The sequence below is a fragment of the Doryrhamphus excisus genome, chromosome 7, assembly GCF_030265055.1.
Source record: "Doryrhamphus excisus isolate RoL2022-K1 chromosome 7, RoL_Dexc_1.0, whole genome shotgun sequence".
Taxonomy (NCBI): Eukaryota; Metazoa; Chordata; class Actinopteri; order Syngnathiformes; family Syngnathidae; genus Doryrhamphus; species Doryrhamphus excisus.
Window position 1 is genome coordinate 15,251,870 of NC_080472.1, and position 12,696 is coordinate 15,264,565.

The following is a 12,696-nucleotide window of genomic DNA, read 5'->3' on the forward strand; positions in this document are numbered from 1 at the left end:
TCTGTGTGCCTCCGGAATGGGAGGCAGGGAAGGAAAAACAGGGGAAAATTGCAGAATAAGTCCCCCTCTTTGATTGTGCGGCTAGAGAAATGAGACAGGAAGTTGACCAATGACTGGCAGATGAGTGAGACAAGTCCTGGTCACAGATCAGCGAGCAATTTGCATATTGTGAGTTCACAGTGTCCACCCGATCAGTTCAGTTCTGCTCCTGAGGCGATCCAATGCTCTCATGGCCAGACGCTGAATTGTTTTGCAGCTAATTTGTCTTTATTATTGCCAGATGTGGTGACATACAGACAGATGTTTATTATATCAAATAGCTACAGGCGGCTTACAGAAATGATTAGCTCTCAGTGTAGACGCTCAGGAAATCTGCTTAGGGACTGGTGTCTTGACTTTTATGATCTTTCAGCTTGTTACAACATATGCAAAGCTTGCTTGGTCCTAAAAGACGAGGTGGCCCCAAGCTGTCGGAATGCAAGGTCACGCTCACTTGGAGTCTGAAGTGATGACAGATAAATCCACTAAGATTTGTGTTATGTCCACTCATGGTTTTTGCTCATCGCAGCATCATGGTTTAGGTTTTCCGTTGCAAGAGACAAACCATTTGAACTATTCAGAGGTTATCGCTAACCATGTGGGATCACATAAATAGCCTTCAATTGATGGTACAAACACCAGCTGGGTTTCGGTTGGAAGCCTGCACGAGTCCCACGGTCTTAAACTATGTTCATACAAGTTGTCATCGGAGGGACTCCAAGGCTCCAGAAAACCCCATTGGACCATCTCTTTTTCAGTCCCCACTCTTTGTATGATTAAAAGCGCATACGAGGATTTTGCATCTTGCAGATGTTGCCATAAATCACCAGCTGGCCCGGCCTCTGCAACTGGCTGCCTGACAAATGTTCCATGATAATTCCAACCCCCACCCCATCCTTCCAGCGGAGAAGAAAAAAAAAACAGACGAGAAAGAAAAGAAAAAGGCAGCTTGTAACTCTTTTAGAACTATTGTAAAGTCTCGGCCATGTCAGCACAGGTGGAGAGCTGGAGAACCATAAAACCAGACTTTCTCTTTTCGAATAACGTCTCTGTCTGCCTCCACTGTGACTAATGGCACACAAATCTGAGGGGCTAAATCACTGGATGGTAGTAACCGACACCCCAACGCCAGTAAAAGAAGAAAACATAATGGCCAAAACAGAGTCCAGGCTGTGAATCATACTCTAGAGGGCACTGCTATGGAATGATGCACTATATTTGTTTCAGACATGCTCAACAAGTTTCATGAAGGAACTCTATTCCACTTGCATTAGAGATAAATAAGTTAGAATAAGACTAAGTAAATCAAAAACATTGAGGACATATATGGACATATATACATATACATATACATATACATATACATATACATATACATATACATATACATATACATATACATATACATATACATATACATATACATATACATATACATATACGAGATGATGTAATCTTCAATATTTCTCCACTTCCTTGACCTCTTATGACAACAAGTGCTTTGGCTTCCTCCAGTGCTCCATTTAACCTAATGTAGATTTTACTGTTGGCCCTCCAAGTGTCTTGAATTTTCCCCTGCATCCTTTATCCACATGCTTTCTTGGCGATGTCAGTGTTGTGTGCCTCAGTGATTGTGGGTGAGCTTTATGATGACAGGTGTGGCTTTGTTATTCCTCCCAGACATTGGAACGCATGTGTCGATGTTGCTGACATCCACATCCGCCCACTTGATTTCATAAAGTTGGCTATCTGTTGCTCTGTTGATCTTCTTCCACTTCTCAGTTAACACCTGTGTGTAATGTGGAGCCCAGTCACAATCACATTGTTCGGAACTTTTGAACCTGATGTTCATTCTTATGCGTTGTGTTATCAAATATATTGTATATATTCATATATGGCTGCACAGCGGGCGAGTGGTTAGCGCACAGGCCTCACAGCTAGGAGAACCGAGTTCAATTCCACCCTTGGCCATCTCTGTGTGGAGTTTGCATGTTCTCCACGTGCATGCGTGGGTTTTCTCCGGGTACTCCGGTTTCCTCCCACATTCCAAAAACATGCTAGGTTAATTGGTGACTCCAAATTGTCCATAGGTATGAATGTGAGTGTGAATGGTTGTTTGTCTATATGTGCCCTGTGATTGGCTGGCGACCAGTCCAGGGTGTACCCCGCCTCTCGCCCGAAGACAGCTGGGATAGCACCCCTAACTCCTCGTGAGGATAAGCGGTAGAAAATAAATGAATGAATATTCATATATTGCTATATCTATTTACAATTATAATTCAAATCAAGTATTTTCTTTTGAGGATTTATTTTTACAGGGGCCGGGGGATAGTGTGTATTTGGTGAGAAGCCTTGAAGTGATGAGATGGTAGATTTATGAGCAAGACACTGACAACAAAAACGCCCGAGACCGTGCAGCTTGCATGCACCTGGTACAATTTCCCAGTCTTTGTTTAACTTCTGCAGCTGTACTCGTCAAGATTTCCTTCATTTTCTTTCAAATACTTTGAAATACTGGGGAATGGTATTTATGCAATGCTGACATAGTTGAAATGCCAAACCAACAAACCACTTGTTTTCCCAGATGTTGTCCTCCCAGAATATAAATGACTTTAAAGATGATGGGTGCAGAGATATGTTCTGAACTCATTCAAATGCTTGGAAGGTCTCATTGGTAGCTTCAACATTTTTGTGAAATAAAAGTAACATGTCCATGTTAAGTTACCAAATATCAGGTAAATGGTTTCGGAGGGGTATAGGCTGGATGGGGGTTTTCTTTGTGTGTTTTTTTTACGAGCAACTAAGGGAGACAAATGGGAGGGAAGGTGACTTTGCAGGTTTAGCTTGCACTCCAGGTGGTTTCCGCTCATCCTGTCAACACCGTCTTACACTTGGGGCTCCTTACATTCCTTTTGTGTAGTATGCAAAGAGCTCAATGACAAAGTGGATGGTGTTGATGTTGACAGCCTTTAATTACCACCATTCATTCATTTCACCTTCATTGCACAAATACAGTCATCGCCGAAGATCTTCGATCAGCCATCGATCAGTATCGGCTGATTTCCATGAAATACAACATGATCACCTGTGGCTAGTACTATTGCAGCCTGCAGGGATCTCTGTGTGCATGTAGTGTCTTGCTCTAACTAACGTCTTGGCGTGCCAGGACAAAAACAATCATGTCTGCCGTTCTTAACTTAACTGCCAACACATCCCATGAAATCTATCTTGCAGCGGTACCACGATAAAAAGCTTAATACAGCCCTTGAAGAACAAACATGTGATGCAGTATGGTGAGTTTTTAAGGCTGATGGTGCGATCATCAGTCAAACTGACGCCAACGCCATGTGGACAACATTCTCTGCGGTGGAAGACACCGGGTTTGTCGATTGCTCTCTCACTTTTCTGGAAGTCCTGCTAGAGCTCCACCAATTTAGTCTCACATCCAAAGGCTCATCCTCTCTCATTAGATTCATCTGGTCTCTTGCAAACAATAAAAATGTAGAGAAAATGTATTATTATTGGTATTAATATCATCATAAATGTCCCCAATCATTATAACACCAGAGTAACAGCAGTTCACAGCTCCGTTCCTTGTCAGTCACAATCCCAGCTGTCCAAATAAAGCCATCGGGCCACCCCTCAATCATCACTCTGCACCTGACCTTTAACCTTTCAAAGAATCAACCTTTGGCTAGTGGGTCAAACACTGGACTGGAGTGCGTGCTTGACCCCCCAAGACGCACAATTCAGGGCTTCAGACAATGAGCACAGTGGCCCCTAATATAAAATTGTGTACATTGTGGCACATTAACTATAGCTAGCTAGCTAGCTAGCATCTCCAAAGCAATAGAAAAAACGGGTCAGGCAAAATGTGTAAACAAAGATGGTAAATTCGATTGAAACATGAGTACTAGCATTGATAGGCGTAGACTGTGACAAAGTGTTTTTGCCTATTTTTGCCTACATTTTGCCTATTTGATATTTGACTATTTTTGATTCTCACAGGGAATAAGTGACAAAGAGTGTTTCTTGTCACCAGGCGTACTCAGTATACCCGGTCTCATATGCACAAATCAATTTACTCGCGATGTCTCATATTTTAGTCACAAAATGCCACCATTTAGTCGCAGTCTGGAGCCCTGCAATTCTGTTTTTGCATTAAAAATGCCCTTGAATAAATAACAATAACCCCGGTTATTGAGATGCCACACTTTGCAAACTGTAGTAGCACATGTTGACAGATCCTTTTATTTTCTTCCCTCCATCTCCCTTCCACCGCCTACTAAACGGCACTCTCAAAAGGCGTGAGCGATGCCGACGGTGGGAATGATGGGCGCCTTGTGTTGACAACGAGCAAACAAACACTAAAGGTTTTTAATTTCAGGCCAAGTCGCCTGTCGACAGCTCAAACAAATGAAAGCAAAAGAAAGAATGGGGGGTGGGAAAGGAGAGGAGAAAGACTAACATGACACGGTGCTAATCAAGCCTCTTTCTTAAAGCAAAAAAAAAAAGAAAAAGCCTTTTGTTGCTGCTTGAGAGCTCTTTGTCGCGGCTCAAATCTGATAATAGGGTGTGAGTGTTTTCAGAAGTGAGGATACGGACAAAAAATCCACTTGTTTTAACTTTGAATCCAGTTATAGCAACTTAAGCTTGAAATTACCTTTACTATTTCAATCATAAAATAGCTATGTTCCGTTTGTGGGCTTCTCATTTCCACAAGCTAGAGTGCACTACTTGGATACAACCAGCAGAGGCACTCTCAATGAGTTTGCCGTCGAAAGACATCCTCAGCATGACATCACCTGTGAAAACTGTGACATTATTCTGCTCGATACGCCACCGACAGAACATTTTCATACACGCCGTTTTGTGCAAATGTAACCACATGATGTTCCTTAATGTAACTTGTGAAGCATGCGCAAAAAAAATACTCCATACTATACCATAGTGGGTCCCATGTTGAGACCAGATGACAACCCCTGTTCTATGTACTATTCCAAAAAAAAAAAAAACACTTGACTACCACTGCAAATAGATAATATCAGCAAAGCATACTGGATATCAAACCAGAGCATAACGGCTGTCAGTCTAAAACTGCTGAGAAACACAAATCTAATCCCTTTCACATATCTTGTGTTAAATGGGCCCACCCAGAAGAGCGGTGCCAGCCATTTGTCCTACTTCCTCAACTTTTATGCCGCTTACTGAAAAAGTACCACACGCTCAGCCAACTCTGCATGAGAAAATGGAACCATCTTCTTGCAAAAAAAAAAAAAATCCAAAGATTTCTCCCAAGTTTTCCACAAAGGATGCCAGCAGCCGCCTTGTGGTGGCTCCATCAGCGTCTAGTGTAACGTCTTGGTACAGTTTGTGAAACATAAACAAGTCCGTAGGGCTCCTTTTGGAGACATTTGAATGCTCTTGTTTGTTGAAAATCAATAAATAATGTTTTGAAGCTATGCACTATTTTAAGCCTTGAAGCACAATATATTTTACTGCAACATGTGGGCCTCCGGAGAGAAAATAGGACTGATTTATGGCTCTCATATGGTATGTGTGTGCGGGCTTTGAAGGGGACGCTTCAAGAGTTTAAATGAGCACGAGGCACGAAGTGTGAATACAATTGTTTTAAAGTTAAGGTATAGATGGGAAAGAGCGGAGGAGGGAAGCGGGAAGGAGGAGGAAAAGGCCTGCCGTGGTTGTGTCTATCCCAGCCTGAATTACTATCATTATTGTAATGACTCTGTAATGTTTTCTTTCCTGGCCTAGTAATTGTTACCAAGCCTGCTGTTCAGATGTGCAGGTGGACAAATTGCTGGCGAGTATTACTTTCCACGATAGAAAGAGAAACAATCGTTTCCATCATTTAGGTGGAAAACAAGACTTTACTCTACTACAATGTCGATAGCCTCAGCTAGTAATCACCATATTGACCCAATATACTTATATATAATTATATATATTATTAAGTACATAAACCAACCAGAAAAATACAGAATACAGAAAGTATTCACAGCGCTTCACTTTTCAACATTTTGTTCTATTACAGCTTTATTCCAAAATTGGTATACTTTTTTTAAAACTCAAAATTCTATGAACAAAAACCCATAACGACAAAATGAAAGACATTTTTGAAGGTTTGCAAAGTATTCACAGCCTCTGCTACACCTTTGGCAGCCATTAGAGCCTCAAGCCTTTTTGAATGATGCCACAAGCTTGGAACACCTGTATCTTCAGGGGACTGAATTTATAACAGGTGGACTCCAATGAAGCTATCAAAACACCTTAAGGAAGATCGGTGGAAACAGGACCGACCAAAGGCTGTGAATACTTCTCTGCACATCTATCCATCCATTTTCTATACTGCTTATACTCACTAGGGTCGCGAGTGTATGCTGGAGCCTATCCCAGCTGACTTCGGGCGAGAAGCGGGGTACACTCTGGATTGGTCGCCAGCCAATCACAGGGCACATATAGACAAACAACCATTCACACTCACATTCATACCTATGGACAATTTGGAGTCGCCAATTAACCTAGCATGTTTTTGGAATGTGGGAGAAAACCGGAGTACCCGGAGAAAACCCACACATGCACGGGGAGAACAGGCAAACTCCACACAGAGATGGCCAAGGGTGGAATTCATTCGGGTCTCCTAGCTGTGAGGCCTGGGCGCTAACCCCCCTTTATAAAACAGTATCATTAAAACATACAATGACTAATAAATATGGATGAGTGGACATTTGTACCATGAACCTACCGCCCATTACCATATGTGGCAAACTGTCCATGACTCTTAAAACCAACCAGATGTTACTTTTATGTCTGTCAATTATGCCCATGACATTTCATAACAACCAGCAGAATGGATGCAAATTTGCATAGTGATTATTATTGGGATATATGCAAGTAAAGTGACACGTTTGAACTGAATTAGAAATAAACTTCCTGCATGCTCATCTTCGTCTTTTCATGAAATTCCCACCATGCCCTTCTTTGAAAAAGAAAACGCCCAGAACTTGTTGCTCTCAGCAGTTTTTCAGAAGTAGGAGGAGAAAATGGCAACGGTCCCACAAGACACATCAGTGGGAGAAAACCATACAGTCAAATTTATGGCCACAGCTGCTCACTCAGGACTTGCGTAGAAGGCTGATTTTTTTTTTTTTTTACCATTCTTTTAAAGCGCCAAGTCTCTACGTAGTAGACCAGCAAACTGTCTGCTATTTGTTAACGCAGAGGCCAAGGGGTTTAAGTGCATTTTTGCTGCAAACGACATGTGAACATAATCCATGCTCAAATTCAAAGTCAGAGTGAATCAAAAACAATACAGTATTTAGTCATGTGTAGTTCCTATGTATAAAACCATTCTACTGAACATGATGCACCATAAGTATACAATTTAAAGAATGTCCACAAAACTGGTTGTGCTGAGAAGATGCTGCATGATGCATTACATATTTAAAGTGTTTCCAGAGATGACTTCTTTAAGGTCCCTGCAGGCAAATGTACATCAAAAAGAGAATTCCGCTACTTTGAACGTGTGGCAATTACTAGCATGAAAGCAGCACAACATATGTGGCACACACCACATCCACCATAAAGCCATGGCTGGGGTGATCATGTGACACCCAGAAAATAGTAAAGGACTGTACTTGACTGTATGCACAACACAACTTCATTTAACACCGTCAATGCGGTCAAAATACACAGCACACACACGGTGTCTATATAAAGTTGACACACTCCTGTCAATTTTATGTGGAAATAACTGGATTAAAATGACAAAAAATGTCTTTATAGACAAATAAAATAATGTATTTTGCACATAAGTCCTACACATTAATGGTTTATAGCAGTTGATTGGCTCCAGATCCGACTGCATTAAATGAATTTCCACTATATAAACGGAATATTTTCAGAGAAAAAATCATCGGAAACTTGTTTAGGACTTTCTAAATATGGTTATGATCATTAATAGAGCCATATAAACATGAAATAACACCCCTATAGTCACCTTCTATTATTCATTGTTTACACCACATTGCAACTCTTAGTGAGCCAAACAATCAGACTTGAATTCACTTCCTCTTAAAACCAAAAACTTACCACTTCCACACGGGCTGGGAGGAGATCTTTTTTTCACTCTATCATAAGAAGCATGTTCGTTAGTTGGAAGGAAGAGCTGCTGCTTATTTCTTTGCTAATGAAGTACTAGACTTCGCCAATATTGATATATTGCATATCGATCAAGAAGGTGTAATTATGACATTTTCTAAAGCCTTTCTCTGTATTCACATGGATTTGATTCTAATCGTTGGTTTTCAGGGGCCAGGTTTGGCTTATTATCTCCTGGCCTTCACCCGCCTCATCAAACCATACAGCAGACATTACATTACAAGTACGTGACTCACAGCAAAACCACAGCATTCCCAGTACTTGTGAGGATGCAAAAAAATGAGTTTACAGTACAGCAAGGCAAGGCTTGAATGTGCCTTGGAAGCTGTTTCCATCCACCACTCTCTCTGTGAGCATACATCTGCATTTTCCACTTGTAGTGGTGCAAAAACGTGATATTCAGCAAGAAAGTAAGAGAAGGAAATCAATTAGTCAGTTAAAGGGATTGTTCTTTTTTATTATTATTTAGGTCTCAAATGTGTTCAAATCAGATTCACACAGTCAGTCTTTGTGTCGAATTAATTCAAAGGTTGTTTTTTTTTCCCAAAAAGCATTACAGTGACCTCTAGTGGCCACTTGTACTCATTGGATTCAAAGTGAAGCAATTTGCATGAGGATTGAATTGGCTAACTACCAGGTTCAAAAGGCATCACTGCTCGGTGCAGACGTCCCTTTGGTTGGTGTTCAGGTAGAGCTCAGTCACACAACCATGACAAATCTGGCAGATTGCTTGGACACTAATCTAGACTAGCAAACACAGGAGACCAGACGAGGGGTTGAACTGAATTGACTCACCCCTTCAGGCAAGCTCTTTCTCCTCCCCCTCGGTGAGCTGGAAGTCCCACAGGCTGCCAGTTTGGGCCACCACATCTCACAAAATGGGGCAAAGGAAAATGAAGTTTGGCGCCCTTGAAATGACAAAGAAAAAAAACAGAGGAAGGTGACTTTACTGTAGGACAGTAGGACCCATATGAAACTATGTCTCGGCCCACTTCACACCTAAAGGACAGGGCATGATTCCATGCACACGCACATGCACGCACATATACGAGTTTAAACAAACATATGAGTGACAAAGTTAGTTGGCAAACGCTCCTGGGGCTTATTAATGAGCCATGTGTAGCCTCTGCTCTTACCTCTGGACAATACCCAGCAGTTGTTATGCTAATCACATAGTCTTAATTAACACCATGCATATTATTAGCAAGAGGGGAGACTGAAATGCCAAATGTGCAAATGTCAAAAACAATCGACACCAGCATATGTCATTAATAAATCCATAAAATCACAAGATTTCCACAAAAAAATATTGCCAAGCCTGACAGACTGTGCAAGAAGTACAGTGGTTAGCGTCAATATGTTCCAGAAGGCCCGACTCTAACCAAATCTGTTTTTCCGATAAGGAATAACACATTTTATGGTTTTAATATGTGGAAAACAATTCGAAATCCAAACTTTCTTTCGGTTCACTCTGTGTTATTTTGCAATTTTGGAAATACGGACCATTATTTTTATTATTAAAAAATACAATATACATTTAGACGACATTTAGATTTAAGATGTTTCATTTCAGAGTGTTACAGCTAGCATCAACGAGTCCCACTTGTTCTGCGGTCCATGAACGCCTCAGTTATCAGCCGTGTGCTAACTTTCTCCCACGCTGCAGGGATACTACTATACTGTATTTGTACAGTTTTTCTTTCACCTCACATTTTGTCATACATTCTTACACTGTGAGGGAATGTATAAAGGTTTGGTGACATTGTTGACTGCGAATGTAAATGTGCATACACTGTATAAGTGCACAACTGGAGTTAATTCATGCTAGCACACTGCCTATAACCACACACATCAAACAGCTAATTTATAATCTTTCTGGAATATATAAAAAAAAAACTCCCATGCACATACTGGTGGAAGATTTTGTTCTTTTAATTCGATGTTGTTCCAGTCTCAGTTTTACTAAATAAATAATATAAACAACCGCTAAACAATTGCTAATGCTAGCTACTCTGAGTAGCTAACAAAGCACATTCTTAGCCAAACTTTTTATTCCAGCATAACTTAAAGTCATTTGTTTGAACAGCGATAAATATTGTTTTACCGTTTCGTTGTCATTTTAGACAGACATCTGCAGATGGTACACGGACTTCTGACGTCCCGTTCCCTCGTTTTGATAGGAGCCAGTCGCCATTACACTGATTTTACCGCCATCTTGTGACCCTAGGTAGTATTACTTCTTTTTCGTTGTCTTCCTTTCAATGGCTGTTGGCAAAAATCGTGTGTCATTGCTGTGGTGCTCCAGGTCAATGACCTCTTGTGAGGCACATTTTGCAGGTTAACGTTACATAAATAAGTGAACATTTTTACATTTTACTTCCTTGTTTCAGTGTGCATTCATTCCCCCCTAATTCCACACACACATAAGTAATGTTTAAAAGATGGTCTTTGCCAACTTTAAACACCTTCTTAATTAATCCTCAACTGGCACTCATAATTACTTGATTTGCATGCCCAGCCCCCCCACAGCGGCCTCACACAGATCTCCCCTGCTGGGGAAGTTAATTGTCAGCTTAGACGGCTGATTTGGGCATGCAAATCAATCCGCCTCTGGAGAATTAGTGCGGTGAATTATAATGATCTCAACTTTTTTTTCCACCATTAGTGTTGTCTGTTAGCAGTCTAATGAATTATATCACTTTGCCTAATAATTACAGGTCTACAGTAGTTTTAAAAAGCAATGTGTGTATACTTAGAGGTCTTAGATTTGAGCCTTGTGGGACACCACATGCTGTCATAGGCATGCATGAAAAGAGATATTATTGAGATATACAGTGAAGAAAATAAGTATTTGAACACCCTGCTATTTTGCTATTTCTCCCACTTAGAAATCATGGAGGGGTCTGAAATTTTCATCGTAGGTGCATGTCCACTGTGAGAGAGATAAACTAAAAAGAAAAATCCAGAAATCACAATGCATGATTTTTTTAACAATTTATTTGTGTGATACAGCTGCTAATAAGTATTTGAACACCTGAGAAAATGAATGTTAATATTTGGTACAGTAGCCTTTGTTTGCTATTACAGAGGTCAAACGTTTCCTGTAGTTTTTCACCAGGTTTGCACACACTGCAGGAGGGATCTTGGCCCACTCCTCCACACAGATCTTCTCTAGATCAGTCAGGTTTCTGGGCTGTCGCTGAGAAACACGGAGTTTGAGCTCCCTCCAAAGATTTTCGATTGGGTTCAGGTCTGGAGACTGGCTGGGCCATGCTAGAACCTTGATATGCTTCTTACGGAGCCACTCCTTGGTTTTCCTGGCTGTGTGCTTCGGGTCGTTGTCGTGTTGGAAGACCCAGCCACGACCCATCTTCAATGCTCTGACAGAGGGAAGGAGGTTGTTCCCCAAAATCTCACAATACACGGCCCCAGTCATCCTCTCTTTAATGCAGTGCACTCGTCCTGTCCCATGTGCAGAAAAACACCCCCAAAGCATGATGCTACCACCCCCATGCTTCACAGTAGGGATGGTGTTCTTCGGATTGTACTCTTCATTCTTCTTCCTCCAAACACGCTTATTGGAATTATGACCAAAAAGTTCTATTTTGGTCTCATCTGACCATAAAACTTTCTCCCATGACTCCTCTGTATCATCCAAATGGTCATATGCAAACTTAAGACGGGCCTTGACATGTGCTGGTTTAAGCAGGGGAACCTTTCGTGCCATGCATGATTTCACATCATGACGTCTTAGTGTATTACCTACAGTAACCTTGGAAACGGTGGTCCCAGCTCTTTTCAGGTCATTGACCAAGTCCTGTCGTGTAGTTCTGGGCTGATTCCTCACCTTTCTTAGAATCATTGAGACCCCACGAGATGATATCTTGCATGGGGCTCCACTCCGATTGAGATTGACCGTCATGTTTAGCTTCTTCCATTTTCTAATGATAGCTCCAACAGTGGACCTTTTTTCACCAAGCTGCTTGGTAATTGCTCCGTAGCCCTTTCCAGCCTTGTGGAGGTGTACAATTTTGTCTCTGGTGTCTTTGGACAGCTCTTTGGTCTTCGCCATGTTACAAGTTAAAGTCTTACTGATTGTATGGGGTGGACAGGTGTCTTTATGCAGCTAACGACCTCAAACAGGTGCATCTGATTCAGGATGATACATGGAGTGCAGGTGGACTTCTAATGGGCAGACTAACAGGTCTTTCAGGGTCAGAATTCTAGATGATACACAGGTGTTCAAATACTTATTTGCAGCTGTATCACACAAATAAATTGTTAAAAAATCATGCATTGTGATTTCTGGATTTTTCTTTTTAGTTTATCTCTCTCACAGTGGACATGCACCTACGATGAAAATTTCAGACCCCTCCATGATTTCTAAGTGGGAGAAATAGCAAAATAGCAGGGTGTTCAAATACTTATTTTCTTCACTGTATACGGTACTTATATATTCATCCATGTCACATTCCTAGC